This window comes from Schistocerca nitens, unplaced genomic scaffold (genome assembly GCF_023898315.1).
Source record: "Schistocerca nitens isolate TAMUIC-IGC-003100 unplaced genomic scaffold, iqSchNite1.1 HiC_scaffold_377, whole genome shotgun sequence".
In the NCBI taxonomy this organism is placed as follows: domain Eukaryota; kingdom Metazoa; phylum Arthropoda; class Insecta; order Orthoptera; family Acrididae; genus Schistocerca; species Schistocerca nitens.
This window is the reverse complement of record NW_026045911.1, coordinates 1475898-1502947: the sequence shown is the minus strand read 5'-3', so window position 1 is coordinate 1502947 and position 27050 is coordinate 1475898. Positions and strand designations below refer to the sequence as shown.

Here is a 27050-nt window from a genome sequence, read left to right as displayed (position 1 = left end):
GTCCTTTTGATAAGGGCGAATTCCAAGCGTCAGCTTTCGCGTCAGCCGAGCAAAGTCGGGACAAGTCGGGACATACTACAGGATGGTCTGCGTGGAGTAACGACGACAAAAACGTTAATTTAACAGCACGCGGCTCACATACTATATACGAAAAAACTAGCGTTACTTGCGGTGGCCGGGAATCGAACCCGGATCAACTGCTTGGAAGGCAACTATGCTCACCATTACACCACCACCGCACAGCCGCTCCTCGCGACGCCGCGCTGTGTCGGCTTCCCGCCCGCCAGCAGCGGCCCACGGTGATAGTAGCTGTAGGCGCTTTACGAGCTAGGAGGGTGCATCCACACGCATTCGGGTAGCGCCTCCACGCACGCTGCGTCTTTGGGCGAGACTAGTCGCCGCAGCCGCAAGGTTACTCACACGATAGTGATGAGTGGTCGTTTTAAGGCAGTGTAGTGGAGGACTCCGCGTGTGTAGCACTTTTTTCGGTTTCATCCGACGTCGCTGGGTGGCAATCCCACTTTCCCTGCAGAAAACTGCTCGGGAAGCACGGGCAGCTTGTCGAGCATCGGTGGTTCAGTGGCATGTGCCTCAGTAGTGCAGTAAGCAGCGCGTAAGTCTCATAATCTTAAGGTTTGCCGGCACGATAACTCAGCGTGTTCGGTCTGACAGTTATCTGCCCTCTGTAATAAAAGACTGAGTCAACGATGAACTTGAACGGGCGTCATCGGACGTCCGCCCCCAACAAATGCAACGAACGAAATGAGAAGAAAAAAAAAGTGGTAGAATGCTCGCTTAGCACGCGGGCGGCCCGGGTTCGATTCCCGGCCGATGTATCGTTCTGCTGTTATCGCTATAATGCTGCCGCACCGATTCCTCGCTTGAGCTCCGTCAGCCTCAGGAATGTATAGCAGGATTCGCTGTGAGAAGAACCAAACACGCAGCACGCAAGAGACCGTACTTGGACGGTCGCGTGCTATTTCTGAGCTGTAACGTCGGCCTGGCCCAACAGGCCGCTGTGTTCAGGCGCCGCAAGGGCGATGGACTGTAACCTCAGGCAGTGCTGCGTTCCGTTGAAAAAGCTGCGGCAGCAGTTTAATCTAGCAAGTCGGGAAAGCACGTGTAGCAACACAACAGATTCTTCAGAGCGCGCAAACTCTCTATCTCTAATATGCGAGACTTACCAAGTTTCCTGGAACGTTGCTCGCAACGTGCCTCGGTAGCGCAGTAGGTAGCGCGTAAGTCTCGTAATCTTAAGGTCGTGAGTTCGATCCTCACCCGGGGCATTTAATTTGCTGTACATCACGGCTGAATTAACGGTGTTGCTGTTGCTAGGGAACGAACTTAATTGTCATTCGTTATCCACAAGGAGTCTACGCTCAGCGTCAAAATGTTTATTTCCAATTATGACAACGTACAACTTTGATCTTTCTCTTAACCTGTTATGAGTAAAATAACGAATAGTCAATTTCGAGCTGTGCGCAAATATGCTGGCAAACAGAGAACAGCAGTGAGTCCAGGTTCAGCACGAAATACGAGAGGAAACGGAGTGAACCTCACGTCATAGCGCAAATCCGGTGTGGTCTAGTGGCGCCGGCACGGTAGCTCAGCGCGCTCGGTCAGAGGGTTAGCTGCCCTCTGTAATTAAAAAAAAACTGAGTTAATGGATCAACAACGAACTGGAACGGGTGTCTTTCGACGTCCTCCCAGAGCAGATACAACGAACGAAAACGAACAAAATGAGATTTAAAAAAAAAAAAAAGTGGCTAGGATACCTGGCTTTCACCCAGGAGGCCCGGGTTCGATTCCCGGTACCGGAACGGAAGTTTTTACGCACCCAACGCTCCATGTTTTGGCCTTCCAACGTTCGTTTTTCGCCCTCCTTGCGGAGCTTCAACCGAATGTAATCGGGGAAAACAGGCACATGATGCAATTACTGTCAGCACCGGGGTAAAGGGAGAGGAGGCGCTGGTCAGCTGTTGGGCTGCTACCAGCGTCAGTGGGAAGTCGGTGAAGTCGCCAGTTGCGCCAGAAGCCAGATATTACCGTAGTACGCCTACACACGCGTTCCAGTTATTCACGTTGCTTGCAGCCGCTCCATCCGCAAGAAGCGTGAGCCCGGATAGCTCAGTCGGTAGAGCATTAGGCTTTTAACCTAAGGGTCCAGGGTTCGAGTCCCTGTCCGGGCGAAGATTTTTAACGTTTCCGTAATGGCTCGTCTCGTAGCGATGGTAGCCCTGCCGTAATCAGTGCACGGAGTTCGTTTCCTGTCAAAATTCTGCGCAGACGGGTTTGATTTTTCACGATTCGAGGGACTCTTCAGTTACGAGCAGTCGTGGCCGAGTGGTTAAGGCGTCTGACTAGAAATCAGATTCCCTCTGGGAGCGTAGGTTCGAGTCCTACCGACTGCGTCCGTTTTTTCTTTTTTTGTTTAAGAAGAAGGAGCAGAAAATTTCGCAGTTTGCCTGTCGTTTTGGTACCTCGCCTCTCACAGCCGTTTATAGTGCCTGTCCTTTTGATAAGGGCGAATTCCAAGCGTCAGCTTTCGCGTCAGCCGAGCAAAGTCGGGACAAGTCGGGACATACTACAGGATGGTCTGCGTGGAGTAACGACGACAAAAACGTTAATTTAACAGCACGCGGCTCACATACTATATACGAAAAAACTAGCGTTACTTGCGGTGGCCGGGAATCGAACCCGGATCAACTGCTTGGAAGGCAACTATGCTCACCATTACACCACCACCGCACAGCCGCTCCTCGCGACGCCGCGCTGTGTCGGCTTCCCGCCCGCCAGCAGCGGCCCACGGTGATAGTAGCTGTAGGCGCTTTACGAGCTAGGAGGGTGCATCCACACGCATTCGGGTAGCGCCTCCACGCACGCTGCGTCTTTGGGCGAGACTAGTCGCCGCAGCCGCAAGGTTACTCACACGATAGTGATGAGTGGTCGTTTTAAGGCAGTGTAGTGGAGGACTCCGCGTGTGTAGCACTTTTTTCGGTTTCATCCGACGTCGCTGGGTGGCAATCCCACTTTCCCTGCAGAAAACTGCTCGGGAAGCACGGGCAGCTTGTCGAGCATCGGTGGTTCAGTGGCATGTGCCTCAGTAGTGCAGTAAGCAGCGCGTAAGTCTCATAATCTTAAGGTTTGCCGGCACGATAACTCAGCGTGTTCGGTCTGACAGTTATCTGCCCTCTGTAATAAAAGACTGAGTCAACGATGAACTTGAACGGGCGTCATCGGACGTCCGCCCCCAACAAATGCAACGAACGAAATGAGAAGAAAAAAAAAGTGGTAGAATGCTCGCTTAGCACGCGGGCGGCCCGGGTTCGATTCCCGGCCGATGTATCGTTCTGCTGTTATCGCTATAATGCTGCCGCACCGATTCCTCGCTTGAGCTCCGTCAGCCTCAGGAATGTATAGCAGGATTCGCTGTGAGAAGAACCAAACACGCAGCACGCAAGAGACCGTACTTGGACGGTCGCGTGCTATTTCTGAGCTGTAACGTCGGCCTGGCCCAACAGGCCGCTGTGTTCAGGCGCCGCAAGGGCGATGGACTGTAACCTCAGGCAGTGCTGCGTTCCGTTGAAAAAGCTGCGGCAGCAGTTTAATCTAGCAAGTCGGGAAAGCACGTGTAGCAACACAACAGATTCTTCAGAGCGCGCAAACTCTCTATCTCTAATATGCGAGACTTACCAAGTTTCCTGGAACGTTGCTCGCAACGTGCCTCGGTAGCGCAGTAGGTAGCGCGTAAGTCTCATAATCTTAAGGTCGTGAGTTCGATCCTCACCCGGGGCATTTAATTTGCTGTACATCACGGCTGAATTAACGGTGTTGCTGTTGCTAGGGAACGAACTTAATTGTCATTCGTTATCCACAAGGAGTCTACGCTCAGCGTCAAAATGTTTATTTCCAATTATGACAACGTACAACTTTGATCTTTCTCTTAACCTGTTATGAGTAAAATAACGAATAGTCAATTTCGAGCTGTGCGCAAATATGCTGGCAAACAGAGAACAGCAGTGAGTCCAGGTTCAGCACGAAATACGAGAGGAAACGGAGTGAACCTCACGTCATAGCGCAAATCCGGTGTGGTCTAGTGGCGCCGGCACGGTAGCTCAGCGCGCTCGGTCAGAGGGTTAGCTGCCCTCTGTAATTAAAAAAAAACTGAGTTAATGGATCAACAACGAACTGGAACGGGTGTCTTTCGACGTCCTCCCAGAGCAGATACAACGAACGAAAACGAACAAAATGAGATTTAAAAAAAAAAAAAAGTGGCTAGGATACCTGGCTTTCACCCAGGAGGCCCGGGTTCGATTCCCGGTACCGGAACGGAAGTTTTTACGCACCCAACGCTCCATGTTTTGGCCTTCCAACGTTCGTTTTTCGCCCTCCTTGCGGAGCTTCAACCGAATGTAATCGGGGAAAACAGGCACATGATGCAATTACTGTCAGCACCGGGGTAAAGGGAGAGGAGGCGCTGGTCAGCTGTTGGGCTGCTACCAGCGTCAGTGGGAAGTCGGTGAAGTCGCCAGTTGCGCCAGAAGCCAGATATTACCGTAGTACGCCTACACACGCGTTCCAGTTATTCACGTTGCTTGCAGCCGCTCCATCCGCAAGAAGCGTGAGCCCGGATAGCTCAGTCGGTAGAGCATTAGGCTTTTAACCTAAGGGTCCAGGGTTCGAGTCCCTGTCCGGGCGAAGATTTTTAACGTTTCCGTAATGGCTCGTCTCGTAGCGATGGTAGCCCTGCCGTAATCAGTGCACGGAGTTCGTTTCCTGTCAAAATTCTGCGCAGACGGGTTTGATTTTTCACGATTCGAGGGACTCTTCAGTTACGAGCAGTCGTGGCCGAGTGGTTAAGGCGTCTGACTAGGAATCAGATTCCCTCTGGGAGCGTAGGTTCGAGTCCTACCGACTGCGTCCGTTTTTTCTTTTTTTGTTTAAGAAGAAGGAGCAGAAAATTTCGCAGTTTGCCTGTCGTTTTGGTACCTCGCCTCTCACAGCCGTTTATAGTGCCTGTCCTTTTGATAAGGGCGAATTCCAAGCGTCAGCTTTCGCGTCAGCCGAGCAAAGTCGGGACAAGTCGGGACATACTACAGGATGGTCTGCGTGGAGTAACGACGACAAAAACGTTAATTTAACAGCACGCGGCTCACATACTATATACGAAAAAACTAGCGTTACTTGCGGTGGCCGGGAATCGAACCCGGATCAACTGCTTGGAAGGCAACTATGCTCACCATTACACCACCACCGCACAGCCGCTCCTCGCGACGCCGCGCTGTGTCGGCTTCCCGCCCGCCAGCAGCGGCCCACGGTGATAGTAGCTGTAGGCGCTTTACGAGCTAGGAGGGTGCATCCACACGCATTCGGGTAGCGCCTCCACGCACGCTGCGTCTTTGGGCGAGACTAGTCGCCGCAGCCGCAAGGTTACTCACACGATAGTGATGAGTGGTCGTTTTAAGGCAGTGTAGTGGAGGACTCCGCGTGTGTAGCACTTTTTTCGGTTTCATCCGACGTCGCTGGGTGGCAATCCCACTTTCCCTGCAGAAAACTGCTCGGGAAGCACGGGCAGCTTGTCGAGCATCGGTGGTTCAGTGGCATGTGCCTCAGTAGTGCAGTAAGCAGCGCGTAAGTCTCATAATCTTAAGGTTTGCCGGCACGATAACTCAGCGTGTTCGGTCTGACAGTTATCTGCCCTCTGTAATAAAAGACTGAGTCAACGATGAACTTGAACGGGCGTCATCGGACGTCCGCCCCCAACAAATGCAACGAACGAAATGAGAAGAAAAAAAAAGTGGTAGAATGCTCGCTTAGCACGCGGGCGGCCCGGGTTCGATTCCCGGCCGATGTATCGTTCTGCTGTTATCGCTATAATGCTGCCGCACCGATTCCTCGCTTGAGCTCCGTCAGCCTCAGGAATGTATAGCAGGATTCGCTGTGAGAAGAACCAAACACGCAGCACGCAAGAGACCGTACTTGGACGGTCGCGTGCTATTTCTGAGCTGTAACGTCGGCCTGGCCCAACAGGCCGCTGTGTTCAGGCGCCGCAAGGGCGATGGACTGTAACCTCAGGCAGTGCTGCGTTCCGTTGAAAAAGCTGCGGCAGCAGTTTAATCTAGCAAGTCGGGAAAGCACGTGTAGCAACACAACAGATTCTTCAGAGCGCGCAAACTCTCTATCTCTAATATGCGAGACTTACCAAGTTTCCTGGAACGTTGCTCGCAACGTGCCTCGGTAGCGCAGTAGGTAGCGCGTAAGTCTCGTAATCTTAAGGTCGTGAGTTCGATCCTCACCCGGGGCATTTAATTTGCTGTACATCACGGCTGAATTAACGGTGTTGCTGTTGCTAGGGAACGAACTTAATTGTCATTCGTTATCCACAAGGAGTCTACGCTCAGCGTCAAAATGTTTATTTCCAATTATGACAACGTACAACTTTGATCTTTCTCTTAACCTGTTATGAGTAAAATAACGAATAGTCAATTTCGAGCTGTGCGCAAATATGCTGGCAAACAGAGAACAGCAGTGAGTCCAGGTTCAGCACGAAATACGAGAGGAAACGGAGTGAACCTCACGTCATAGCGCAAATCCGGTGTGGTCTAGTGGCGCCGGCACGGTAGCTCAGCGCGCTCGGTCAGAGGGTTAGCTGCCCTCTGTAATTAAAAAAAAACTGAGTTAATGGATCAACAACGAACTGGAACGGGTGTCTTTCGACGTCCTCCCAGAGCAGATACAACGAACGAAAACGAACAAAATGAGATTTAAAAAAAAAAAAAAGTGGCTAGGATACCTGGCTTTCACCCAGGAGGCCCGGGTTCGATTCCCGGTACCGGAACGGAAGTTTTTACGCACCCAACGCTCCATGTTTTGGCCTTCCAACGTTCGTTTTTCGCCCTCCTTGCGGAGCTTCAACCGAATGTAATCGGGGAAAACAGGCACATGATGCAATTACTGTCAGCACCGGGGTAAAGGGAGAGGAGGCGCTGGTCAGCTGTTGGGCTGCTACCAGCGTCAGTGGGAAGTCGGTGAAGTCGCCAGTTGCGCCAGAAGCCAGATATTACCGTAGTACGCCTACACACGCGTTCCAGTTATTCACGTTGCTTGCAGCCGCTCCATCCGCAAGAAGCGTGAGCCCGGATAGCTCAGTCGGTAGAGCATTAGGCTTTTAACCTAAGGGTCCAGGGTTCGAGTCCCTGTCCGGGCGAAGATTTTTAACGTTTCCGTAATGGCTCGTCTCGTAGCGATGGTAGCCCTGCCGTAATCAGTGCACGGAGTTCGTTTCCTGTCAAAATTCTGCGCAGACGGGTTTGATTTTTCACGATTCGAGGGACTCTTCAGTTACGAGCAGTCGTGGCCGAGTGGTTAAGGCGTCTGACTAGAAATCAGATTCCCTCTGGGAGCGTAGGTTCGAGTCCTACCGACTGCGTCCGTTTTTTCTTTTTTTGTTTAAGAAGAAGGAGCAGAAAATTTCGCAGTTTGCCTGTCGTTTTGGTACCTCGCCTCTCACAGCCGTTTATAGTGCCTGTCCTTTTGATAAGGGCGAATTCCAAGCGTCAGCTTTCGCGTCAGCCGAGCAAAGTCGGGACAAGTCGGGACATACTACAGGATGGTCTGCGTGGAGTAACGACGACAAAAACGTTAATTTAACAGCACGCGGCTCACATACTATATACGAAAAAACTAGCGTTACTTGCGGTGGCCGGGAATCGAACCCGGATCAACTGCTTGGAAGGCAACTATGCTCACCATTACACCACCACCGCACAGCCGCTCCTCGCGACGCCGCGCTGTGTCGGCTTCCCGCCCGCCAGCAGCGGCCCACGGTGATAGTAGCTGTAGGCGCTTTACGAGCTAGGAGGGTGCATCCACACGCATTCGGGTAGCGCCTCCACGCACGCTGCGTCTTTGGGCGAGACTAGTCGCCGCAGCCGCAAGGTTACTCACACGATAGTGATGAGTGGTCGTTTTAAGGCAGTGTAGTGGAGGACTCCGCGTGTGTAGCACTTTTTTCGGTTTCATCCGACGTCGCTGGGTGGCAATCCCACTTTCCCTGCAGAAAACTGCTCGGGAAGCACGGGCAGCTTGTCGAGCATCGGTGGTTCAGTGGCATGTGCCTCAGTAGTGCAGTAAGCAGCGCGTAAGTCTCATAATCTTAAGGTTTGCCGGCACGATAACTCAGCGTGTTCGGTCTGACAGTTATCTGCCCTCTGTAATAAAAGACTGAGTCAACGATGAACTTGAACGGGCGTCATCGGACGTCCGCCCCCAACAAATGCAACGAACGAAATGAGAAGAAAAAAAAAGTGGTAGAATGCTCGCTTAGCACGCGGGCGGCCCGGGTTCGATTCCCGGCCGATGTATCGTTCTGCTGTTATCGCTATAATGCTGCCGCACCGATTCCTCGCTTGAGCTCCGTCAGCCTCAGGAATGTATAGCAGGATTCGCTGTGAGAAGAACCAAACACGCAGCACGCAAGAGACCGTACTTGGACGGTCGCGTGCTATTTCTGAGCTGTAACGTCGGCCTGGCCCAACAGGCCGCTGTGTTCAGGCGCCGCAAGGGCGATGGACTGTAACCTCAGGCAGTGCTGCGTTCCGTTGAAAAAGCTGCGGCAGCAGTTTAATCTAGCAAGTCGGGAAAGCACGTGTAGCAACACAACAGATTCTTCAGAGCGCGCAAACTCTCTATCTCTAATATGCGAGACTTACCAAGTTTCCTGGAACGTTGCTCGCAACGTGCCTCGGTAGCGCAGTAGGTAGCGCGTAAGTCTCATAATCTTAAGGTCGTGAGTTCGATCCTCACCCGGGGCATTTAATTTGCTGTACATCACGGCTGAATTAACGGTGTTGCTGTTGCTAGGGAACGAACTTAATTGTCATTCGTTATCCACAAGGAGTCTACGCTCAGCGTCAAAATGTTTATTTCCAATTATGACAACGTACAACTTTGATCTTTCTCTTAACCTGTTATGAGTAAAATAACGAATAGTCAATTTCGAGCTGTGCGCAAATATGCTGGCAAACAGAGAACAGCAGTGAGTCCAGGTTCAGCACGAAATACGAGAGGAAACGGAGTGAACCTCACGTCATAGCGCAAATCCGGTGTGGTCTAGTGGCGCCGGCACGGTAGCTCAGCGCGCTCGGTCAGAGGGTTAGCTGCCCTCTGTAATTAAAAAAAAACTGAGTTAATGGATCAACAACGAACTGGAACGGGTGTCTTTCGACGTCCTCCCAGAGCAGATACAACGAACGAAAACGAACAAAATGAGATTTAAAAAAAAAAAAAAGTGGCTAGGATACCTGGCTTTCACCCAGGAGGCCCGGGTTCGATTCCCGGTACCGGAACGGAAGTTTTTACGCACCCAACGCTCCATGTTTTGGCCTTCCAACGTTCGTTTTTCGCCCTCCTTGCGGAGCTTCAACCGAATGTAATCGGGGAAAACAGGCACATGATGCAATTACTGTCAGCACCGGGGTAAAGGGAGAGGAGGCGCTGGTCAGCTGTTGGGCTGCTACCAGCGTCAGTGGGAAGTCGGTGAAGTCGCCAGTTGCGCCAGAAGCCAGATATTACCGTAGTACGCCTACACACGCGTTCCAGTTATTCACGTTGCTTGCAGCCGCTCCATCCGCAAGAAGCGTGAGCCCGGATAGCTCAGTCGGTAGAGCATTAGGCTTTTAACCTAAGGGTCCAGGGTTCGAGTCCCTGTCCGGGCGAAGATTTTTAACGTTTCCGTAATGGCTCGTCTCGTAGCGATGGTAGCCCTGCCGTAATCAGTGCACGGAGTTCGTTTCCTGTCAAAATTCTGCGCAGACGGGTTTGATTTTTCACGATTCGAGGGACTCTTCAGTTACGAGCAGTCGTGGCCGAGTGGTTAAGGCGTCTGACTAGGAATCAGATTCCCTCTGGGAGCGTAGGTTCGAGTCCTACCGACTGCGTCCGTTTTTTCTTTTTTTGTTTAAGAAGAAGGAGCAGAAAATTTCGCAGTTTGCCTGTCGTTTTGGTACCTCGCCTCTCACAGCCGTTTATAGTGCCTGTCCTTTTGATAAGGGCGAATTCCAAGCGTCAGCTTTCGCGTCAGCCGAGCAAAGTCGGGACAAGTCGGGACATACTACAGGATGGTCTGCGTGGAGTAACGACGACAAAAACGTTAATTTAACAGCACGCGGCTCACATACTATATACGAAAAAACTAGCGTTACTTGCGGTGGCCGGGAATCGAACCCGGATCAACTGCTTGGAAGGCAACTATGCTCACCATTACACCACCACCGCACAGCCGCTCCTCGCGACGCCGCGCTGTGTCGGCTTCCCGCCCGCCAGCAGCGGCCCACGGTGATAGTAGCTGTAGGCGCTTTACGAGCTAGGAGGGTGCATCCACACGCATTCGGGTAGCGCCTCCACGCACGCTGCGTCTTTGGGCGAGACTAGTCGCCGCAGCCGCAAGGTTACTCACACGATAGTGATGAGTGGTCGTTTTAAGGCAGTGTAGTGGAGGACTCCGCGTGTGTAGCACTTTTTTCGGTTTCATCCGACGTCGCTGGGTGGCAATCCCACTTTCCCTGCAGAAAACTGCTCGGGAAGCACGGGCAGCTTGTCGAGCATCGGTGGTTCAGTGGCATGTGCCTCAGTAGTGCAGTAAGCAGCGCGTAAGTCTCATAATCTTAAGGTTTGCCGGCACGATAACTCAGCGTGTTCGGTCTGACAGTTATCTGCCCTCTGTAATAAAAGACTGAGTCAACGATGAACTTGAACGGGCGTCATCGGACGTCCGCCCCCAACAAATGCAACGAACGAAATGAGAAGAAAAAAAAAGTGGTAGAATGCTCGCTTAGCACGCGGGCGGCCCGGGTTCGATTCCCGGCCGATGTATCGTTCTGCTGTTATCGCTATAATGCTGCCGCACCGATTCCTCGCTTGAGCTCCGTCAGCCTCAGGAATGTATAGCAGGATTCGCTGTGAGAAGAACCAAACACGCAGCACGCAAGAGACCGTACTTGGACGGTCGCGTGCTATTTCTGAGCTGTAACGTCGGCCTGGCCCAACAGGCCGCTGTGTTCAGGCGCCGCAAGGGCGATGGACTGTAACCTCAGGCAGTGCTGCGTTCCGTTGAAAAAGCTGCGGCAGCAGTTTAATCTAGCAAGTCGGGAAAGCACGTGTAGCAACACAACAGATTCTTCAGAGCGCGCAAACTCTCTATCTCTAATATGCGAGACTTACCAAGTTTCCTGGAACGTTGCTCGCAACGTGCCTCGGTAGCGCAGTAGGTAGCGCGTAAGTCTCATAATCTTAAGGTCGTGAGTTCGATCCTCACCCGGGGCATTTAATTTGCTGTACATCACGGCTGAATTAACGGTGTTGCTGTTGCTAGGGAACGAACTTAATTGTCATTCGTTATCCACAAGGAGTCTACGCTCAGCGTCAAAATGTTTATTTCCAATTATGACAACGTACAACTTTGATCTTTCTCTTAACCTGTTATGAGTAAAATAACGAATAGTCAATTTCGAGCTGTGCGCAAATATGCTGGCAAACAGAGAACAGCAGTGAGTCCAGGTTCAGCACGAAATACGAGAGGAAACGGAGTGAACCTCACGTCATAGCGCAAATCCGGTGTGGTCTAGTGGCGCCGGCACGGTAGCTCAGCGCGCTCGGTCAGAGGGTTAGCTGCCCTCTGTAATTAAAAAAAAACTGAGTTAATGGATCAACAACGAACTGGAACGGGTGTCTTTCGACGTCCTCCCAGAGCAGATACAACGAACGAAAACGAACAAAATGAGATTTAAAAAAAAAAAAAAAGTGGCTAGGATACCTGGCTTTCACCCAGGAGGCCCGGGTTCGATTCCCGGTACCGGAACGGAAGTTTTTACGCACCCAACGCTCCATGTTTTGGCCTTCCAACGTTCGTTTTTCGCCCTCCTTGCGGAGCTTCAACCGAATGTAATCGGGGAAAACAGGCACATGATGCAATTACTGTCAGCACCGGGGTAAAGGGAGAGGAGGCGCTGGTCAGCTGTTGGGCTGCTACCAGCGTCAGTGGGAAGTCGGTGAAGTCGCCAGTTGCGCCAGAAGCCAGATATTACCGTAGTACGCCTACACACGCGTTCCAGTTATTCACGTTGCTTGCAGCCGCTCCATCCGCAAGAAGCGTGAGCCCGGATAGCTCAGTCGGTAGAGCATTAGGCTTTTAACCTAAGGGTCCAGGGTTCGAGTCCCTGTCCGGGCGAAGATTTTTAACGTTTCCGTAATGGCTCGTCTCGTAGCGATGGTAGCCCTGCCGTAATCAGTGCACGGAGTTCGTTTCCTGTCAAAATTCTGCGCAGACGGGTTTGATTTTTCACGATTCGAGGGACTCTTCAGTTACGAGCAGTCGTGGCCGAGTGGTTAAGGCGTCTGACTAGAAATCAGATTCCCTCTGGGAGCGTAGGTTCGAGTCCTACCGACTGCGTCCGTTTTTTCTTTTTTTGTTTAAGAAGAAGGAGCAGATAATTTCGCAGTTTGCCTGTCGTTTTGGTACCTCGCCTCTCACAGCCGTTTATAGTGCCTGTCCTTTTGATAAGGGCGAATTCCAAGCGTCAGCTTTCGCGTCAGCCGAGCAAAGTCGGGACAAGTCGGGACATACTACAGGATGGTCTGCGTGGAGTAACGACGACAAAAACGTTAATTTAACAGCACGCGGCTCACATACTATATACGAAAAAACTAGCGTTACTTGCGGTGGCCGGGAATCGAACCCGGATCAACTGCTTGGAAGGCAACTATGCTCACCATTACACCACCACCGCACAGCCGCTCCTCGCGACGCCGCGCTGTGTCGGCTTCCCGCCCGCCAGCAGCGGCCCACGGTGATAGTAGCTGTAGGCGCTTTACGAGCTAGGAGGGTGCATCCACACGCATTCGGGTAGCGCCTCCACGCACGCTGCGTCTTTGGGCGAGACTAGTCGCCGCAGCCGCAAGGTTACTCACACGATAGTGATGAGTGGTCGTTTTAAGGCAGTGTAGTGGAGGACTCCGCGTGTGTAGCACTTTTTTCGGTTTCATCCGACGTCGCTGGGTGGCAATCCCACTTTCCCTGCAGAAAACTGCTCGGGAAGCACGGGCAGCTTGTCGAGCATCGGTGGTTCAGTGGCATGTGCCTCAGTAGTGCAGTAAGCAGCGCGTAAGTCTCATAATCTTAAGGTTTGCCGGCACGATAACTCAGCGTGTTCGGTCTGACAGTTATCTGCCCTCTGTAATAAAAGACTGAGTCAACGATGATCTTGAACGGGCGTCATCGGACGTCCGCCCCCAACAAATGCAACGAACGAAATGAGAAGAAAAAAAAAGTGGTAGAATGCTCGCTTAGCACGCGGGCGGCCCGGGTTCGATTCCCGGCCGATGTATCGTTCTGCTGTTATCGCTATAATGCTGCCGCACCGATTCCTCGCTTGAGCTCCGTCAGCCTCAGGAATGTATAGCAGGATTCGCTGTGAGAAGAACCAAACACGCAGCACGCAAGAGACCGTACTTGGACGGTCGCGTGCTATTTCTGAGCTGTAACGTCGGCCTGGCCCAACAGGCCGCTGTGTTCAGGCGCCGCAAGGGCGATGGACTGTAACCTCAGGCAGTGCTGCGTTCCGTTGAAAAAGCTGCGGCAGCAGTTTAATCTAGCAAGTCGGGAAAGCACGTGTAGCAACACAACAGATTCTTCAGAGCGCGCAAACTCTCTATCTCTAATATGCGAGACTTACCAAGTTTCCTGGAACGTTGCTCGCAACGTGCCTCGGTAGCGCAGTAGGTAGCGCGTAAGTCTCATAATCTTAAGGTCGTGAGTTCGATCCTCACCCGGGGCATTTAATTTGCTGTACATCACGGCTGAATTAACGGTGTTGCTGTTGCTAGGGAACGAACTTAATTGTCATTCGTTATCCACAAGGAGTCTACGCTCAGCGTCAAAATTTTTATTTCCAATTATGACAACGTACAACTTTGATCTTTCTCTTAACCTGTTATGAGTAAAATAACGAATAGTCAATTTCGAGCTGTGCGCAAATATGCTGGCAAACAGAGAACAGCAGTGAGTCCAGGTTCAGCACGAAATACGAGAGGAAACGGAGTGAACCTCACGTCATAGCGCAAATCCGGTGTGGTCTAGTGGCGCCGGCACGGTAGCTCAGCGCGCTCGGTCAGAGGGTTAGCTGCCCTCTGTAATTAAAAAAAAACTGAGTTAATGGATCAACAACGAACTGGAACGGGTGTCTTTCGACGTCCTCCCAGAGCAGATACAACGAACGAAAACGAACAAAATGAGATTTAAAAAAAAAAAAAAAAGTGGCTAGGATACCTGGCTTTCACCCAGGAGGCCCGGGTTCGATTCCCGGTACCGGAACGGAAGTTTTTACGCACCCAACGCTCCATGTTTTGGCCTTCCAACGTTCGTTTTTCGCCCTCCTTGCGGAGCTTCAACCGAATGTAATCGGGGAAAACAGGCACATGATGCAATTACTGTCAGCACCGGGGTAAAGGGAGAGGAGGCGCTGGTCACCTGTTGGGCTGCTACCAGCGTCAGTGGGAAGTCGGTGAAGTCGCCAGTTGCGCCAGAAGCCAGATATTACCGTAGTACGCCTACACACGCGTTCCAGTTATTCACGTTGCTTGCAGCCGCTCCATCCGCAAGAAGCGTGAGCCCGGATAGCTCAGTCGGTAGAGCATTAGGCTTTTAACCTAAGGGTCCAGGGTTCGAGTCCCTGTCCGGGCGAAGATTTTTAACGTTTCCGTAATGGCTCGTCTCGTAGCGATGGTAGCCCTGCCGTAATCAGTGCACGGAGTTCGTTTCCTGTCAAAATTCTGCGCAGACGGGTTTGATTTTTCACGATTCGAGGGACTCTTCAGTTACGAGCAGTCGTGGCCGAGTGGTTAAGGCGTCTGACTAGAAATCAGATTCCCTCTGGGAGCGTAGGTTCGAGTCCTACCGACTGCGTCCGTTTTTTCTTTTTTTGTTTAAGAAGAAGGAGCAGAAAATTTCGCAGTTTGCCTGTCGTTTTGGTACCTCGCCTCTCACAGCCGTTTATAGTGCCTGTCCTTTTGATAAGGGCGAATTCCAAGCGTCAGCTTTCGCGTCAGCCGAGCAAAGTCGGGACAAGTCGGGACATACTACAGGATGGTCTGCGTGGAGTAACGACGACAAAAACGTTAATTTAACAGCACGCGGCTCACATACTATATACGAAAAAACTAGCGTTACTTGCGGTGGCCGGGAATCGAACCCGGATCAACTGCTTGGAAGGCAACTATGCTCACCATTACACCACCACCGCACAGCCGCTCCTCGCGACGCGGCGCTGTGTCGGCTTCCCGCCCGCCAGCAGCGGCCCACGGTGATAGTAGCTGTAGGCGCTTTACGAGCTAGGAGGGTGCATCCACACGCATTCGGGTAGCGCCTCCACGCACGCTGCGTCTTTGGGCGAGACTAGTCGCCGCAGCCGCAAGGTTACTCACACGATAGTGATGAGTGGTCGTTTTAAGGCAGTGTAGTGGAGGACTCCGCGTGTGTAGCACTTTTTTCGGTTTCATCCGACGTCGCTGGGTGGCAATCCCACTTTCCCTGCAGAAAACTGCTCGGGAAGCACGGGCAGCTTGTCGAGCATCGGTGGTTCAGTGGCATGTGCCTCAGTAGTGCAGTAAGCAGCGCGTAAGTCTCATAATCTTAAGGTTTGCCGGCACGATAACTCAGCGTGTTCGGTCTGACAGTTATCTGCCCTCTGTAATAAAAGACTGAGTCAACGATGAACTTGAACGGGCGTCATCGGACGTCCGCCCCCAACAAATGCAACGAACGAAATGAGAAGAAAAAAAAAGTGGTAGAATGCTCGCTTAGCACGCGGGCGGCCCGGGTTCGATTCCCGGCCGATGTATCGTTCTGCTGTTATCGCTATAATGCTGCCGCACCGATTCCTCGCTTGAGCTCCGTCAGCCTCAGGAATGTATAGCAGGATTCGCTGTGAGAAGAACCAAACACGCAGCACGCAAGAGACCGTACTTGGACGGTCGCGTGCTATTTCTGAGCTGTAACGTCGGCCTGGCCCAACAGGCCGCTGTGTTCAGGCGCCGCAAGGGCGATGGACTGTAACCTCAGGCAGTGCTGCGTTCCGTTGAAAAAGCTGCGGCAGCAGTTTAATCTAGCAAGTCGGGAAAGCACGTGTAGCAACACAACAGATTCTTCAGAGCGCGCAAACTCTCTATCTCTAATATGCGAGACTTACCAAGTTTCCTGGAACGTTGCTCGCAACGTGCCTCGGTAGCGCAGTAGGTAGCGCGTAAGTCTCATAATCTTAAGGTCGTGAGTTCGATCCTCACCCGGGGCATTTAATTTGCTGTACATCACGGCTGAATTAACGGTGTTGCTGTTGCTAGGGAACGAACTTAATTGTCATTCGTTATCCACAAGGAGTCTACGCTCAGCGTCAAAATTTTTATTTCCAATTATGACAACGTACAACTTTGATCTTTCTCTTAACCTGTTATGAGTAAAATAACGAATAGTCAATTTCGAGCTGTGCGCAAATATGCTGGCAAACAGAGAACAGCAGTGAGTCCAGGTTCAGCACGAAATACGAGAGGAAACGGAGTGAACCTCACGTCATAGCGCAAATCCGGTGTGGTCTAGTGGCGCCGGCACGGTAGCTCAGCGCGCTCGGTCAGAGGGTTAGCTGCCCTCTGTAATTAAAAAAAAACTGAGTTAATGGATCAACAACGAACTGGAACGGGTGTCTTTCGACGTCCTCCCAGAGCAGATACAACGAACGAAAACGAACAAAATGAGATTTAAAAAAAAAAAAAAAGTGGCTAGGATACCTGGCTTTCACCCAGGAGGCCCGGGTTCGATTCCCGGTACCGGAACGGAAGTTTTTACGCACCCAACGCTCCATGTTTTGGCCTTCCAACGTTCGTTTTTCGCCCTCCTTGCGGAGCTTCAACCGAATGTAATCGGGGAAAACAGGCACATGATGCAATTACTGTCAGCACCGGGGTAAAGGGAGAGGAGGCGCTGGTCAGCTGTTGGGCTGCTACCAGCGTCAGTGGGAAGTCGGTGAAGTCGCCAGTTGCGCCAGAAGCCAGATATTACCGTAGTACGCCTACACACGCGTTCCAGTTATTCACGTTGCTTGCAGCCGCTCCATCCGCAAGAAGCGTGAGCCCGGATAGCTCAGTCGGTAGAGCATTAGGCTTTTAACCTAAGGGTCCAGGGTTCGAGTCCCTGTCCGGGCGAAGATTTTTAACGTTTCCGTAATGGCTCGTCTCGTAGCGATGGTAGCCCTGCCGTAATCAGTGCACGGAGTTCGTTTCCTGTCAAAATTCTGCGCAGACGGGTTTGATTTTTCACGATTCGAGGGACTCTTCAGTTACGAGCAGTCGTGGCCGAGTGGTTAAGGCGTCTGACTAGAAATCAGATTCCCTCTGGGAGCGTAGGTTCGAGTCCTACCGACTGCGTCCGTTTTTTCTTTTTTTGTTTAAGAAGAAGGAGCAGAAAATTTCGCAGTTTGCCTGTCGTTTTGGTACCTCGCCTCTCACAGCCGTTTATAGTGCCTGTCCTTTTGATAAGGGCGAATTCCAAGCGTCAGCTTTCGCGTCAGCCGAGCAAAGTCGGGACAAGTCGGGACATACTACAGGATGGTCTGCGTGGAGTAACGACGACAAAAACGTTAATTTAACAGCACGCGGCTCACATACTATATACGAAAAAACTAGCGTTACTTGCGGTGGCCGGGAATCGAACCCGGATCAACTGCTTGGAAGGCAACTATGCTCACCATTACACCACCACCGCACAGCCGCTCCTCGCGACGCCGCGCTGTGTCGGCTTCCCGCCCGCCAGCAGCGGCCCACGGTGATAGTAGCTGTAGGCGCTTTACGAGCTAGGAGGGTGCATCCACACGCATTCGGGTAGCGCCTCCACGCACGCTGCGTCTTTGGGCGAGACTAGTCGCCGCAGCCGCAAGGTTACTCACACGATAGTGATGAGTGGTCGTTTTAAGGCAGTGTAGTGGAGGACTCCGCGTGTGTAGCACTTTTTTCGGTTTCATCCGACGTCGCTGGGTGGCAATCCCACTTTCCCTGCAGAAAACTGCTCGGGAAGCACGGGCAGCTTGTCGAGCATCGGTGGTTCAGTGGCATGTGCCTCAGTAGTGCAGTAAGCAGCGCGTAAGTCTCATAATCTTAAGGTTTGCCGGCACGATAACTCAGCGTGTTCGGTCTGACAGTTATCTGCCCTCTGTAATAAAAGACTGAGTCAACGATGAACTTGAACGGGCGTCATCGGACGTCCGCCCCCAACAAATGCAACGAACGAAATGAGAAGAAAAAAAAAGTGGTAGAATGCTCGCTTAGCACGCGGGCGGCCCGGGTTCGATTCCCGGCCGATGTATCGTTCTGCTGTTATCGCTATAATGCTGCCGCACCGATTCCTCGCTTGAGCTCCGTCAGCCTCAGGAATGTATAGCAGGATTCGCTGTGAGAAGAACCAAACACGCAGCACGCAAGAGACCGTACTTGGACGGTCGCGTGCTATTTCTGAGCTGTAACGTCGGCCTGGCCCAACAGGCCGCTGTGTTCAGGCGCCGCAAGGGCGATGGACTGTAACCTCAGGCAGTGCTGCGTTCCGTTGAAAAAGCTGCGGCAGCAGTTTAATCTAGCAAGTCGGGAAAGCACGTGTAGCAACACAACAGATTCTTCAGAGCGCGCAAACTCTCTATCTCTAATATGCGAGACTTACCAAGTTTCCTGGAACGTTGCTCGCAACGTGCCTCGGTAGCGCAGTAGGTAGCGCGTAAGTCTCATAATCTTAAGGTCGTGAGTTCGATCCTCACCCGGGGCATTTAATTTGCTGTACATCACGGCTGAATTAACGGTGTTGCTGTTGCTAGGGAACGAACTTAATTGTCATTCGTTATCCACAAGGAGTCTACGCTCAGCGTCAAAATGTTTATTTCCAATTATGACAACGTACAACTTTGATCTTTCTCTTAACCTGTTATGAGTAAAATAACGAATAGTCAATTTCGAGCTGTGCGCAAATATGCTGGCAAACAGAGAACAGCAGTGAGTCCAGGTTCAGCACGAAATACGAGAGGAAACGGAGTGAACCTCACGTCATAGCGCAAATCCGGTGTGGTCTAGTGGCGCCGGCACGGTAGCTCAGCGCGCTCGGTCAGAGGGTTAGCTGCCCTCTGTAATTAAAAAAAAACTGAGTTAATGGATCAACAACGAACTGGAACGGGTGTCTTTCGACGTCCTCCCAGAGCAGATACAACGAACGAAAACGAACAAAATGAGATTTAAAAAAAAAAAAAAAAGTGGCTAGGATACCTGGCTTTCACCCAGGAGGCCCGGGTTCGATTCCCGGTACCGGAACGGAAGTTTTTACGCACCCAACGCTCCATGTTTTGGCCTTCCAACGTTCGTTTTTCGCCCTCCTTGCGGAGCTTCAACCGAATGTAATCGGGGAAAACAGGCACATGATGCAATTACTGTCAGCACCGGGGTAAAGGGAGAGGAGGCGCTGGTCAGCTGTTGGGCTGCTACCAGCGTCAGTGGGAAGTCGGTGAAGTCGCCAGTTGCGCCAGAAGCCAGATATTACCGTAGTACGCCTACACACGCGTTCCAGTTATTCACGTTGCTTGCAGCCGCTCCATCCGCAAGAAGCGTGAGCCCGGATAGCTCAGTCGGTAGAGCATTAGGCTTTTAACCTAAGGGTCCAGGGTTCGAGTCCCTGTCCGGGCGAAGATTTTTAACGTTTCCGTAATGGCTCGTCTCGTAGCGATGGTAGCCCTGCCGTAATCAGTGCACGGAGTTCGTTTCCTGTCAAAATTCTGCGCAGACGGGTTTGATTTTTCACGATTCGAGGGACTCTTCAGTTACGAGCAGTCGTGGCCGAGTGGTTAAGGCGTCTGACTAGAAATCAGATTCCCTCTGGGAGCGTAGGTTCGAGTCCTACCGACTGCGTCCGTTTTTTCTTTTTTTGTTTAAGAAGAAGGAGCAGAAAATTTCGCAGTTTGCCTGTCGTTTTGGTACCTCGCCTCTCACAGCCGTTTATAGTGCCTGTCCTTTTGATAAGGGCGAATTCCAAGCGTCAGCTTTCGCGTCAGCCGAGCAAAGTCGGGACAAGTCGGGACATACTACAGGATGGTCTGCGTGGAGTAACGACGACAAAAACGTTAATTTAACAGCACGCGGCTCACATACTATATACGAAAAAACTAGCGTTACTTGCGGTGGCCGGGAATCGAACCCGGATCAACTGCTTGGAAGGCAACTATGCTCACCATTACACCACCACCGCACAGCCGCTCCTCGCGACGCCGCGCTGTGTCGGCTTCCCGCCCGCCAGCAGCGGCCCACGGTGATAGTAGCTGTAGGCGCTTTACGAGCTAGGAGGGTGCATCCACACGCATTCGGGTAGCGCCTCCACGCACGCTGCGTCTTTGGGCGAGACTAGTCGCCGCAGCCGCAAGGTTACTCACACGATAGTGATGAGTGGTCGTTTTAAGGCAGTGTAGTGGAGGACTCCGCGTGTGTAGCACTTTTTTCGGTTTCATCCGACGTCGCTGGGTGGCAATCCCACTTTCCCTGCAGAAAACTGCTCGGGAAGCACGGGCAGCTTGTCGAGCATCGGTGGTTCAGTGGCATGTGCCTCAGTAGTGCAGTAAGCAGCGCGTAAGTCTCATAATCTTAAGGTTTGCCGGCACGATAACTCAGCGTGTTCGGTCTGACAGTTATCTGCCCTCTGTAATAAAAGACTGAGTCAACGATGAACTTGAACGGGCGTCATCGGACGTCCGCCCCCAACAAATGCAACGAACGAAATGAGAAGAAAAAAAAAGTGGTAGAATGCTCGCTTAGCACGCGGGCGGCCCGGGTTCGATTCCCGGCCGATGTATCGTTCTGCTGTTATCGCTATAATGCTGCCGCACCGATTCCTCGCTTGAGCTCCGTCAGCCTCAGGAATGTATAGCAGGATTCGCTGTGAGAAGAACCAAACACGCAGCACGCAAGAGACCGTACTTGGACGGTCGCGTGCTATTTCTGAGCTGTAACGTCGGCCTGGCCCAACAGGCCGCTGTGTTCAGGCGCCGCAAGGGCGATGGACTGTAACCTCAGGCAGTGCTGCGTTCCGTTGAAAAAGCTGCGGCAGCAGTTTAATCTAGCAAGTCGGGAAAGCACGTGTAGCAACACAACAGATTCTTCAGAGCGCGCAAACTCTCTATCTCTAATATGCGAGACTTACCAAGTTTCCTGGAACGTTGCTCGCAACGTGCCTCGGTAGCGCAGTAGGTAGCGCGTAAGTCTCATAATCTTAAGGTCGTGAGTTCGATCCTCACCCGGGGCATTTAATTTGCTGTACATCACGGCTGAATTAACGGTGTTGCTGTTGCTAGGGAACGAACTTAATTGTCATTCGTTATCCACAAGGAGTCTACGCTCAGCGTCAAAATGTTTATTTCCAATTATGACAACGTACAACTTTGATCTTTCTCTTAACCTGTTATGAGTAAAATAACGAATAGTCAATTTCGAGCTGTGCGCAAATATGCTGGCAAACAGAGAACAGCAGTGAGTCCAGGTTCAGCACGAAATACGAGAGGAAACGGAGTGAACCTCACGTCATAGCGCAAATCCGGTGTGGTCTAGTGGCGCCGGCACGGTAGCTCAGCGCGCTCGGTCAGAGGGTTAGCTGCCCTCTGTAATTAAAAAAAAACTGAGTTAATGGATCAACAACGAACTGGAACGGGTGTCTTTCGACGTCCTCCCAGAGCAGATACAACGAACGAAAACGAACAAAATGAGATTTAAAAAAAAAAAAAAAAGTGGCTAGGATACCTGGCTTTCACCCAGGAGGCCCGGGTTCGATTCCCGGTACCGGAACGGAAGTTTTTACGCACCCAACGCTCCATGTTTTGGCCTTCCAACGTTCGTTTTTCGCCCTCCTTGCGGAGCTTCAACCGAATGTAATCGGGGAAAACAGGCACATGATGCAATTACTGTCAGCACCGGGGTAAAGGGAGAGGAGGCGCTGGTCAGCTGTTGGGCTGCTACCAGCGTCAGTGGGAAGTCGGTGAAGTCGCCAGTTGCGCCAGAAGCCAGATATTACCGTAGTACGCCTACACACGCGTTCCAGTTATTCACGTTGCTTGCAGCCGCTCCATCCGCAAGAAGCGTGAGCCCGGATAGCTCAGTCGGTAGAGCATTAGGCTTTTAACCTAAGGGTCCAGGGTTCGAGTCCCTGTCCGGGCGAAGATTTTTAACGTTTCCGTAATGGCTCGTCTCGTAGCGATGGTAGCCCTGCCGTAATCAGTGCACGGAGTTCGTTTCCTGTCAAAATTCTGCGCAGACGGGTTTGATTTTTCACGATTCGAGGGACTCTTCAGTTACGAGCAGTCGTGGCCGAGTGGTTAAGGCGTCTGACTAGAAATCAGATTCCCTCTGGGAGCGTAGGTTCGAGTCCTACCGACTGCGTCCGTTTTTTCTTTTTTTGTTTAAGAAGAAGGAGCAGAAAATTTCGCAGTTTGCCTGTCGTTTTGGTACCTCGCCTCTCACAGCCGTTTATAGTGCCTGTCCTTTTGATAAGGGCGAATTCCAAGCGTCAGCTTTCGCGTCAGCCGAGCAAAGTCGGGACAAGTCGGGACATACTACAGGATGGTCTGCGTGGAGTAACGACGACAAAAACGTTAATTTAACAGCACGCGGCTCACATACTATATACGAAAAAACTAGCGTTACTTGCGGTGGCCGGGAATCGAACCCGGATCAACTGCTTGGAAGGCAACTATGCTCACCATTACACCACCACCGCACAGCCGCTCCTCGCGACGCCGCGCTGTGTCGGCTTCCCGCCCGCCAGCAGCGGCCCACGGTGATAGTAGCTGTAGGCGCTTTACGAGCTAGGAGGGTGCATCCACACGCATTCGGGTAGCGCCTCCACGCACGCTGCGTCTTTGGGCGAGACTAGTCGCCGCAGCCGCAAGGTTACTCACACGATAGTGATGAGTGGTCGTTTTAAGGCAGTGTAGTGGAGGACTCCGCGTGTGTAGCACTTTTTTCGGTTTCATCCGACGTCGCTGGGTGGCAATCCCACTTTCCCTGCAGAAAACTGCTCGGGAAGCACGGGCAGCTTGTCGAGCATCGGTGGTTCAGTGGCATGTGCCTCAGTAGTGCAGTAAGCAGCGCGTAAGTCTCATAATCTTAAGGTTTGCCGGCACGATAACTCAGCGTGTTCGGTCTGACAGTTATCTGCCCTCTGTAATAAAAGACTGAGTCAACGATGAACTTGAACGGGCGTCATCGGACGTCCGCCCCCAACAAATGCAACGAACGAAATGAGAAGAAAAAAAAAGTGGTAGAATGCTCGCTTAGCACGCGGGCGGCCCGGGTTCGATTCCCGGCCGATGTATCGTTCTGCTGTTATCGCTATAATGCTGCCGCACCGATTCCTCGCTTGAGCTCCGTCAGCCTCAGGAATGTATAGCAGGATTCGCTGTGAGAAGAACCAAACACGCAGCACGCAAGAGACCGTACTTGGACGGTCGCGTGCTATTTCTGAGCTGTAACGTCGGCCTGGCCCAACAGGCCGCTGTGTTCAGGCGCCGCAAGGGCGATGGACTGTAACCTCAGGCAGTGCTGCGTTCCGTTGAAAAAGCTGCGGCAGCAGTTTAATCTAGCAAGTCGGGAAAGCACGTGTAGCAACACAACAGATTCTTCAGAGCGCGCAAACTCTCTATCTCTAATATGCGAGACTTACCAAGTTTCCTGGAACGTTGCTCGCAACGTGCCTCGGTAGCGCAGTAGGTAGCGCGTAAGTCTCCATAATCTTAAGGTCGTGAGTTCGATCCTCACCCGGGGCATTTAATTTGCTGTACATCACGGCTGAATTAACGGTGTTGCTGTTGCTAGGGAACGAACTTAATTGTCATTCGTTATCCACAAGGAGTCTACGCTCAGCGTCAAAATGTTTATTTCCAATTATGACAACGTACAACTTTGATCTTTCTCTTAACCTGTTATGAGTAAAATAACGAATAGTCAATTTCGAGCTGTGCGCAAATATGCTGGCAAACAGAGAACAGCAGTGAGTCCAGGTTCAGCACGAAATACGAGAGGAAACGGAGTGAACCTCACGTCATAGCGCAAATCCGGTGTGGTCTAGTGGCGCCGGCACGGTAGCTCAGCGCGCTCGGTCAGAGGGTTAGCTGCCCTCTGTAATTAAAAAAAAACTGAGTTAATGGATCAACAACGAACTGGAACGGGTGTCTTTCGACGTCCTCCCAGAGCAGATACAACGAACGAAAACGAACAAAATGAGATTTAAAAAAAAAAAAAAAAGTGGCTAGGATACCTGGCTTTCACCCAGGAGGCCCGGGTTCGATTCCCGGTACCGGAACGGAAGTTTTTACGCACCCAACGCTCCATGTTTTGGCCTTCCAACGTTCGTTTTTCGCCCTCCTTGCGGAGCTTCAACCGAATGTAATCGGGGAAAACAGGCACATGATGCAATTACTGTCAGCACCGGGGTAAAGGGAGAGGAGGCGCTGGTCAGCTGTTGGGCTGCTACCAGCGTCAGTGGGAAGTCGGTGAAGTCGCCAGTTGCGCCAGAAGCCAGATATTACCGTAGTACGCCTACACACGCGTTCCAGTTATTCACGTTGCTTGCAGCCGCTCCATCCGCAAGAAGCGTGAGCCCGGATAGCTCAGTCGGTAGAGCATTAGGCTTTTAACCTAAGGGTCCAGGGTTCGAGTCCCTGTCCGGGCGAAGATTTTTAACGTTTCCGTAATGGCTCGTCTCGTAGCGATGGTAGCCCTGCCGTAATCAGTGCACGGAGTTCGTTTCCTGTCAAAATTCTGCGCAGACGGGTTTGATTTTTCACGATTCGAGGGACTCTTCAGTTACGAGCAGTCGTGGCCGAGTGGTTAAGGCGTCTGACTAGAAATCAGATTCCCTCTGGGAGCGTAGGTTCGAGTCCTACCGACTGCGTCCGTTTTTTCTTTTTTTGTTTAAGAAGAAGGAGCAGAAAATTTCGCAGTTTGCCTGTCGTTTTGGTACCTCGCCTCTCACAGCCGTTTATAGTGCCTGTCCTTTTGATAAGGGCGAATTCCAAGCGTCAGCTTTCGCGTCAGCCGAGCAAAGTCGGGACAAGTCGGGACATACTACAGGATGGTCTGCGTGGAGTAACGACGACAAAAACGTTAATTTAACAGCACGCGGCTCACATACTATATACGAAAAAACTAGCGTTACTTGCGGTGGCCGGGAATCGAACCCGGATCAACTGCTTGGAAGGCAACTATGCTCACCATTACACCACCACCGCACAGCCGCTCCTCGCGACGCCGCGCTGTGTCGGCTTCCCGCCCGCCAGCAGCGGCCCACGGTGATAGTAGCTGTAGGCGCTTTACGAGCTAGGAGGGTGCATCCACACGCATTCGGGTAGCGCCTCCACGCACGCTGCGTCTTTGGGCGAGACTAGTCGCCGCAGCCGCAAGGTTACTCACACGATAGTGATGAGTGGTCGTTTTAAGGCAGTGTAGTGGAGGACTCCGCGTGTGTAGCACTTTTTTCGGTTTCATCCGACGTCGCTGGGTGGCAATCCCACTTTCCCTGCAGAAAACTGCTCGGGAAGCACGGGCAGCTTGTCGAGCATCGGTGGTTCAGTGGCATGTGCCTCAGTAGTGCAGTAAGCAGCGCGTAAGTCTCATAATCTTAAGGTTTGCCGGCACGATAACTCAGCGTGTTCGGTCTGACAGTTATCTGCCCTCTGTAATAAAAGACTGAGTCAACGATGAACTTGAACGGGCGTCATCGGACGTCCGCCCCCAACAAATGCAACGAACGAAATGAGAAGAAAAAAAAAGTGGTAGAATGCTCGCTTAGCACGCGGGCGGCCCGGGTTCGATTCCCGGCCGATGTATCGTTCTGCTGTTATCGCTATAATGCTGCCGCACCGATTCCTCGCTTGAGCTCCGTCAGCCTCAGGAATGTATAGCGGGATTCGCTGTGAGAAGAACCAAACACGCAGCACGCAAGAGACCGTACTTGGACGGTCGCGTGCTATTTCTGAGCTGTAACGTCGGCCTGGCCCAACAGGCCGCTGTGTTCAGGCGCCGCAAGGGCGATGGACTGTAACCTCAGGCAGTGCTGCGTTCCGTTGAAAAAGCTGCGGCAGCAGTTTAATCTAGCAAGTCGGGAAAGCACGTGTAGCAACACAACAGATTCTTCAGAGCGCGCAAACTCTCTATCTCTAATATGCGAGACTTACCAAGTTTCCTGGAACGTTGCTCGCAACGTGCCTCGGTAGCGCAGTAGGTAGCGCGTAAGTCTCATAATCTTAAGGTCGTGAGTTCGATCCTCACCCGGGGCATTTAATTTGCTGTACATCACGGCTGAATTAACGGTGTTGCTGTTGCTAGGGAACGAACTTAATTGTCATTCGTTATCCACAAGGAGTCTACGCTCAGCGTCAAAATGTTTATTTCCAATTATGACAACGTACAACTTTGATCTTTCTCTTAACCTGTTATGAGTAAAATAACGAATAGTCAATTTCGAGCTGTGCGCAAATATGCTGGCAAACAGAGAACAGCAGTGAGTCCAGGTTCAGCACGAAATACGAGAGGAAACGGAGTGAACCTCACGTCATAGCGCAAATCCGGTGTGGTCTAGTGGCGCCGGCACGGTAGCTCAGCGCGCTCGGTCAGAGGGTTAGCTGCCCTCTGTAATTAAAAAAAACTGAGTTAATGGATCAACAACGAACTGGAACGGGTGTCTTTCGACGTCCTCCCAGAGCAGATACAACGAACGAAAACGAACAAAATGAGATTTAAAAAAAAAAAAAAAGTGGCTAGGATACCTGGCTTTCACCCAGGAGGCCCGGGTTCGATTCCCGGTACCGGAACGGAAGTTTTTACGCACCCAACGCTCCATGTTTTGGCCTTCCAACGTTCGTTTTTCGCCCTCCTTGCGGAGCTTCAACCGAATGTAATCGGGGAAAACAGGCACATGATGCAATTACTGTCAGCACCGG

General features: G+C 51.8%; 41 non-coding genes across 41 annotated transcripts; 30 read left to right on the top strand and 11 right to left on the bottom strand.

Moving 5' to 3' along the window:
* Positions 1-167: 167 nt before the first annotated feature.
* Trnag-ucc (transfer RNA glycine (anticodon UCC)) lies at positions 168-239 on the bottom strand. The gene has a single exon. It is a non-coding gene; the product is annotated as a tRNA-Gly (tRNA).
* Positions 240-1213: 974 nt separating this feature from the next.
* Trnat-cgu (transfer RNA threonine (anticodon CGU)) lies at positions 1214-1286 on the top strand. The gene has a single exon. It is a non-coding gene; the product is annotated as a tRNA-Thr (tRNA).
* An 830-nt stretch (positions 1287-2116) lies between these two features.
* Positions 2117-2189, top strand: Trnak-uuu (transfer RNA lysine (anticodon UUU)). Its single transcript has one exon. It is a non-coding gene; the product is annotated as a tRNA-Lys (tRNA).
* A 140-nt stretch (positions 2190-2329) lies between these two features.
* Positions 2330-2411, top strand: Trnas-aga (transfer RNA serine (anticodon AGA)). The gene has a single exon. It is a non-coding gene; the product is annotated as a tRNA-Ser (tRNA).
* Positions 2412-2676: 265 nt separating this feature from the next.
* Positions 2677-2748, bottom strand: Trnag-ucc (transfer RNA glycine (anticodon UCC)). The gene has a single exon. It is a non-coding gene; the product is annotated as a tRNA-Gly (tRNA).
* A 974-nt stretch (positions 2749-3722) lies between these two features.
* On the top strand, positions 3723-3795 carry Trnam-cau (transfer RNA methionine (anticodon CAU)). The gene has a single exon. It is a non-coding gene; the product is annotated as a tRNA-Met (tRNA).
* An 830-nt stretch (positions 3796-4625) lies between these two features.
* Positions 4626-4698, top strand: Trnak-uuu (transfer RNA lysine (anticodon UUU)). The gene has a single exon. It is a non-coding gene; the product is annotated as a tRNA-Lys (tRNA).
* A 140-nt stretch (positions 4699-4838) lies between these two features.
* On the top strand, positions 4839-4920 carry Trnap-agg (transfer RNA proline (anticodon AGG)). The gene has a single exon. It is a non-coding gene; the product is annotated as a tRNA-Pro (tRNA).
* Positions 4921-5185: 265 nt separating this feature from the next.
* Positions 5186-5257, bottom strand: Trnag-ucc (transfer RNA glycine (anticodon UCC)). The gene has a single exon. It is a non-coding gene; the product is annotated as a tRNA-Gly (tRNA).
* A 974-nt stretch (positions 5258-6231) lies between these two features.
* On the top strand, positions 6232-6304 carry Trnat-cgu (transfer RNA threonine (anticodon CGU)). The gene has a single exon. It is a non-coding gene; the product is annotated as a tRNA-Thr (tRNA).
* An 830-nt stretch (positions 6305-7134) lies between these two features.
* On the top strand, positions 7135-7207 carry Trnak-uuu (transfer RNA lysine (anticodon UUU)). Its single transcript has one exon. It is a non-coding gene; the product is annotated as a tRNA-Lys (tRNA).
* Positions 7208-7347: 140 nt separating this feature from the next.
* On the top strand, positions 7348-7429 carry Trnas-aga (transfer RNA serine (anticodon AGA)). Its single transcript has one exon. It is a non-coding gene; the product is annotated as a tRNA-Ser (tRNA).
* Positions 7430-7694: 265 nt separating this feature from the next.
* On the bottom strand, positions 7695-7766 carry Trnag-ucc (transfer RNA glycine (anticodon UCC)). Its single transcript has one exon. It is a non-coding gene; the product is annotated as a tRNA-Gly (tRNA).
* Positions 7767-8740: 974 nt separating this feature from the next.
* Trnam-cau (transfer RNA methionine (anticodon CAU)) lies at positions 8741-8813 on the top strand. Its single transcript has one exon. It is a non-coding gene; the product is annotated as a tRNA-Met (tRNA).
* Positions 8814-9643: 830 nt separating this feature from the next.
* Trnak-uuu (transfer RNA lysine (anticodon UUU)) lies at positions 9644-9716 on the top strand. Its single transcript has one exon. It is a non-coding gene; the product is annotated as a tRNA-Lys (tRNA).
* A 140-nt stretch (positions 9717-9856) lies between these two features.
* Trnap-agg (transfer RNA proline (anticodon AGG)) lies at positions 9857-9938 on the top strand. Its single transcript has one exon. It is a non-coding gene; the product is annotated as a tRNA-Pro (tRNA).
* Positions 9939-10203: 265 nt separating this feature from the next.
* On the bottom strand, positions 10204-10275 carry Trnag-ucc (transfer RNA glycine (anticodon UCC)). Its single transcript has one exon. It is a non-coding gene; the product is annotated as a tRNA-Gly (tRNA).
* Positions 10276-11249: 974 nt separating this feature from the next.
* Positions 11250-11322, top strand: Trnam-cau (transfer RNA methionine (anticodon CAU)). Its single transcript has one exon. It is a non-coding gene; the product is annotated as a tRNA-Met (tRNA).
* An 831-nt stretch (positions 11323-12153) lies between these two features.
* Trnak-uuu (transfer RNA lysine (anticodon UUU)) lies at positions 12154-12226 on the top strand. The gene has a single exon. It is a non-coding gene; the product is annotated as a tRNA-Lys (tRNA).
* Positions 12227-12366: 140 nt separating this feature from the next.
* Positions 12367-12448, top strand: Trnas-aga (transfer RNA serine (anticodon AGA)). Its single transcript has one exon. It is a non-coding gene; the product is annotated as a tRNA-Ser (tRNA).
* Positions 12449-12713: 265 nt separating this feature from the next.
* On the bottom strand, positions 12714-12785 carry Trnag-ucc (transfer RNA glycine (anticodon UCC)). Its single transcript has one exon. It is a non-coding gene; the product is annotated as a tRNA-Gly (tRNA).
* Positions 12786-13759: 974 nt separating this feature from the next.
* Trnam-cau (transfer RNA methionine (anticodon CAU)) lies at positions 13760-13832 on the top strand. Its single transcript has one exon. It is a non-coding gene; the product is annotated as a tRNA-Met (tRNA).
* Positions 13833-14664: 832 nt separating this feature from the next.
* Positions 14665-14737, top strand: Trnak-uuu (transfer RNA lysine (anticodon UUU)). Its single transcript has one exon. It is a non-coding gene; the product is annotated as a tRNA-Lys (tRNA).
* A 140-nt stretch (positions 14738-14877) lies between these two features.
* On the top strand, positions 14878-14959 carry Trnas-aga (transfer RNA serine (anticodon AGA)). The gene has a single exon. It is a non-coding gene; the product is annotated as a tRNA-Ser (tRNA).
* Positions 14960-15224: 265 nt separating this feature from the next.
* Positions 15225-15296, bottom strand: Trnag-ucc (transfer RNA glycine (anticodon UCC)). Its single transcript has one exon. It is a non-coding gene; the product is annotated as a tRNA-Gly (tRNA).
* A 974-nt stretch (positions 15297-16270) lies between these two features.
* Positions 16271-16343, top strand: Trnam-cau (transfer RNA methionine (anticodon CAU)). Its single transcript has one exon. It is a non-coding gene; the product is annotated as a tRNA-Met (tRNA).
* An 831-nt stretch (positions 16344-17174) lies between these two features.
* Trnak-uuu (transfer RNA lysine (anticodon UUU)) lies at positions 17175-17247 on the top strand. The gene has a single exon. It is a non-coding gene; the product is annotated as a tRNA-Lys (tRNA).
* A 140-nt stretch (positions 17248-17387) lies between these two features.
* Trnas-aga (transfer RNA serine (anticodon AGA)) lies at positions 17388-17469 on the top strand. Its single transcript has one exon. It is a non-coding gene; the product is annotated as a tRNA-Ser (tRNA).
* A 265-nt stretch (positions 17470-17734) lies between these two features.
* Positions 17735-17806, bottom strand: Trnag-ucc (transfer RNA glycine (anticodon UCC)). Its single transcript has one exon. It is a non-coding gene; the product is annotated as a tRNA-Gly (tRNA).
* A 974-nt stretch (positions 17807-18780) lies between these two features.
* Positions 18781-18853, top strand: Trnam-cau (transfer RNA methionine (anticodon CAU)). Its single transcript has one exon. It is a non-coding gene; the product is annotated as a tRNA-Met (tRNA).
* An 832-nt stretch (positions 18854-19685) lies between these two features.
* On the top strand, positions 19686-19758 carry Trnak-uuu (transfer RNA lysine (anticodon UUU)). The gene has a single exon. It is a non-coding gene; the product is annotated as a tRNA-Lys (tRNA).
* A 140-nt stretch (positions 19759-19898) lies between these two features.
* Positions 19899-19980, top strand: Trnas-aga (transfer RNA serine (anticodon AGA)). Its single transcript has one exon. It is a non-coding gene; the product is annotated as a tRNA-Ser (tRNA).
* Positions 19981-20245: 265 nt separating this feature from the next.
* On the bottom strand, positions 20246-20317 carry Trnag-ucc (transfer RNA glycine (anticodon UCC)). The gene has a single exon. It is a non-coding gene; the product is annotated as a tRNA-Gly (tRNA).
* A 974-nt stretch (positions 20318-21291) lies between these two features.
* Trnam-cau (transfer RNA methionine (anticodon CAU)) lies at positions 21292-21364 on the top strand. Its single transcript has one exon. It is a non-coding gene; the product is annotated as a tRNA-Met (tRNA).
* An 832-nt stretch (positions 21365-22196) lies between these two features.
* Trnak-uuu (transfer RNA lysine (anticodon UUU)) lies at positions 22197-22269 on the top strand. Its single transcript has one exon. It is a non-coding gene; the product is annotated as a tRNA-Lys (tRNA).
* A 140-nt stretch (positions 22270-22409) lies between these two features.
* Positions 22410-22491, top strand: Trnas-aga (transfer RNA serine (anticodon AGA)). Its single transcript has one exon. It is a non-coding gene; the product is annotated as a tRNA-Ser (tRNA).
* A 265-nt stretch (positions 22492-22756) lies between these two features.
* Trnag-ucc (transfer RNA glycine (anticodon UCC)) lies at positions 22757-22828 on the bottom strand. Its single transcript has one exon. It is a non-coding gene; the product is annotated as a tRNA-Gly (tRNA).
* A 1880-nt stretch (positions 22829-24708) lies between these two features.
* On the top strand, positions 24709-24781 carry Trnak-uuu (transfer RNA lysine (anticodon UUU)). The gene has a single exon. It is a non-coding gene; the product is annotated as a tRNA-Lys (tRNA).
* Positions 24782-24921: 140 nt separating this feature from the next.
* On the top strand, positions 24922-25003 carry Trnas-aga (transfer RNA serine (anticodon AGA)). Its single transcript has one exon. It is a non-coding gene; the product is annotated as a tRNA-Ser (tRNA).
* Positions 25004-25268: 265 nt separating this feature from the next.
* Positions 25269-25340, bottom strand: Trnag-ucc (transfer RNA glycine (anticodon UCC)). The gene has a single exon. It is a non-coding gene; the product is annotated as a tRNA-Gly (tRNA).
* Positions 25341-26314: 974 nt separating this feature from the next.
* On the top strand, positions 26315-26387 carry Trnam-cau (transfer RNA methionine (anticodon CAU)). The gene has a single exon. It is a non-coding gene; the product is annotated as a tRNA-Met (tRNA).
* The last annotated feature ends 663 nt before the right edge of the window (positions 26388-27050 follow it).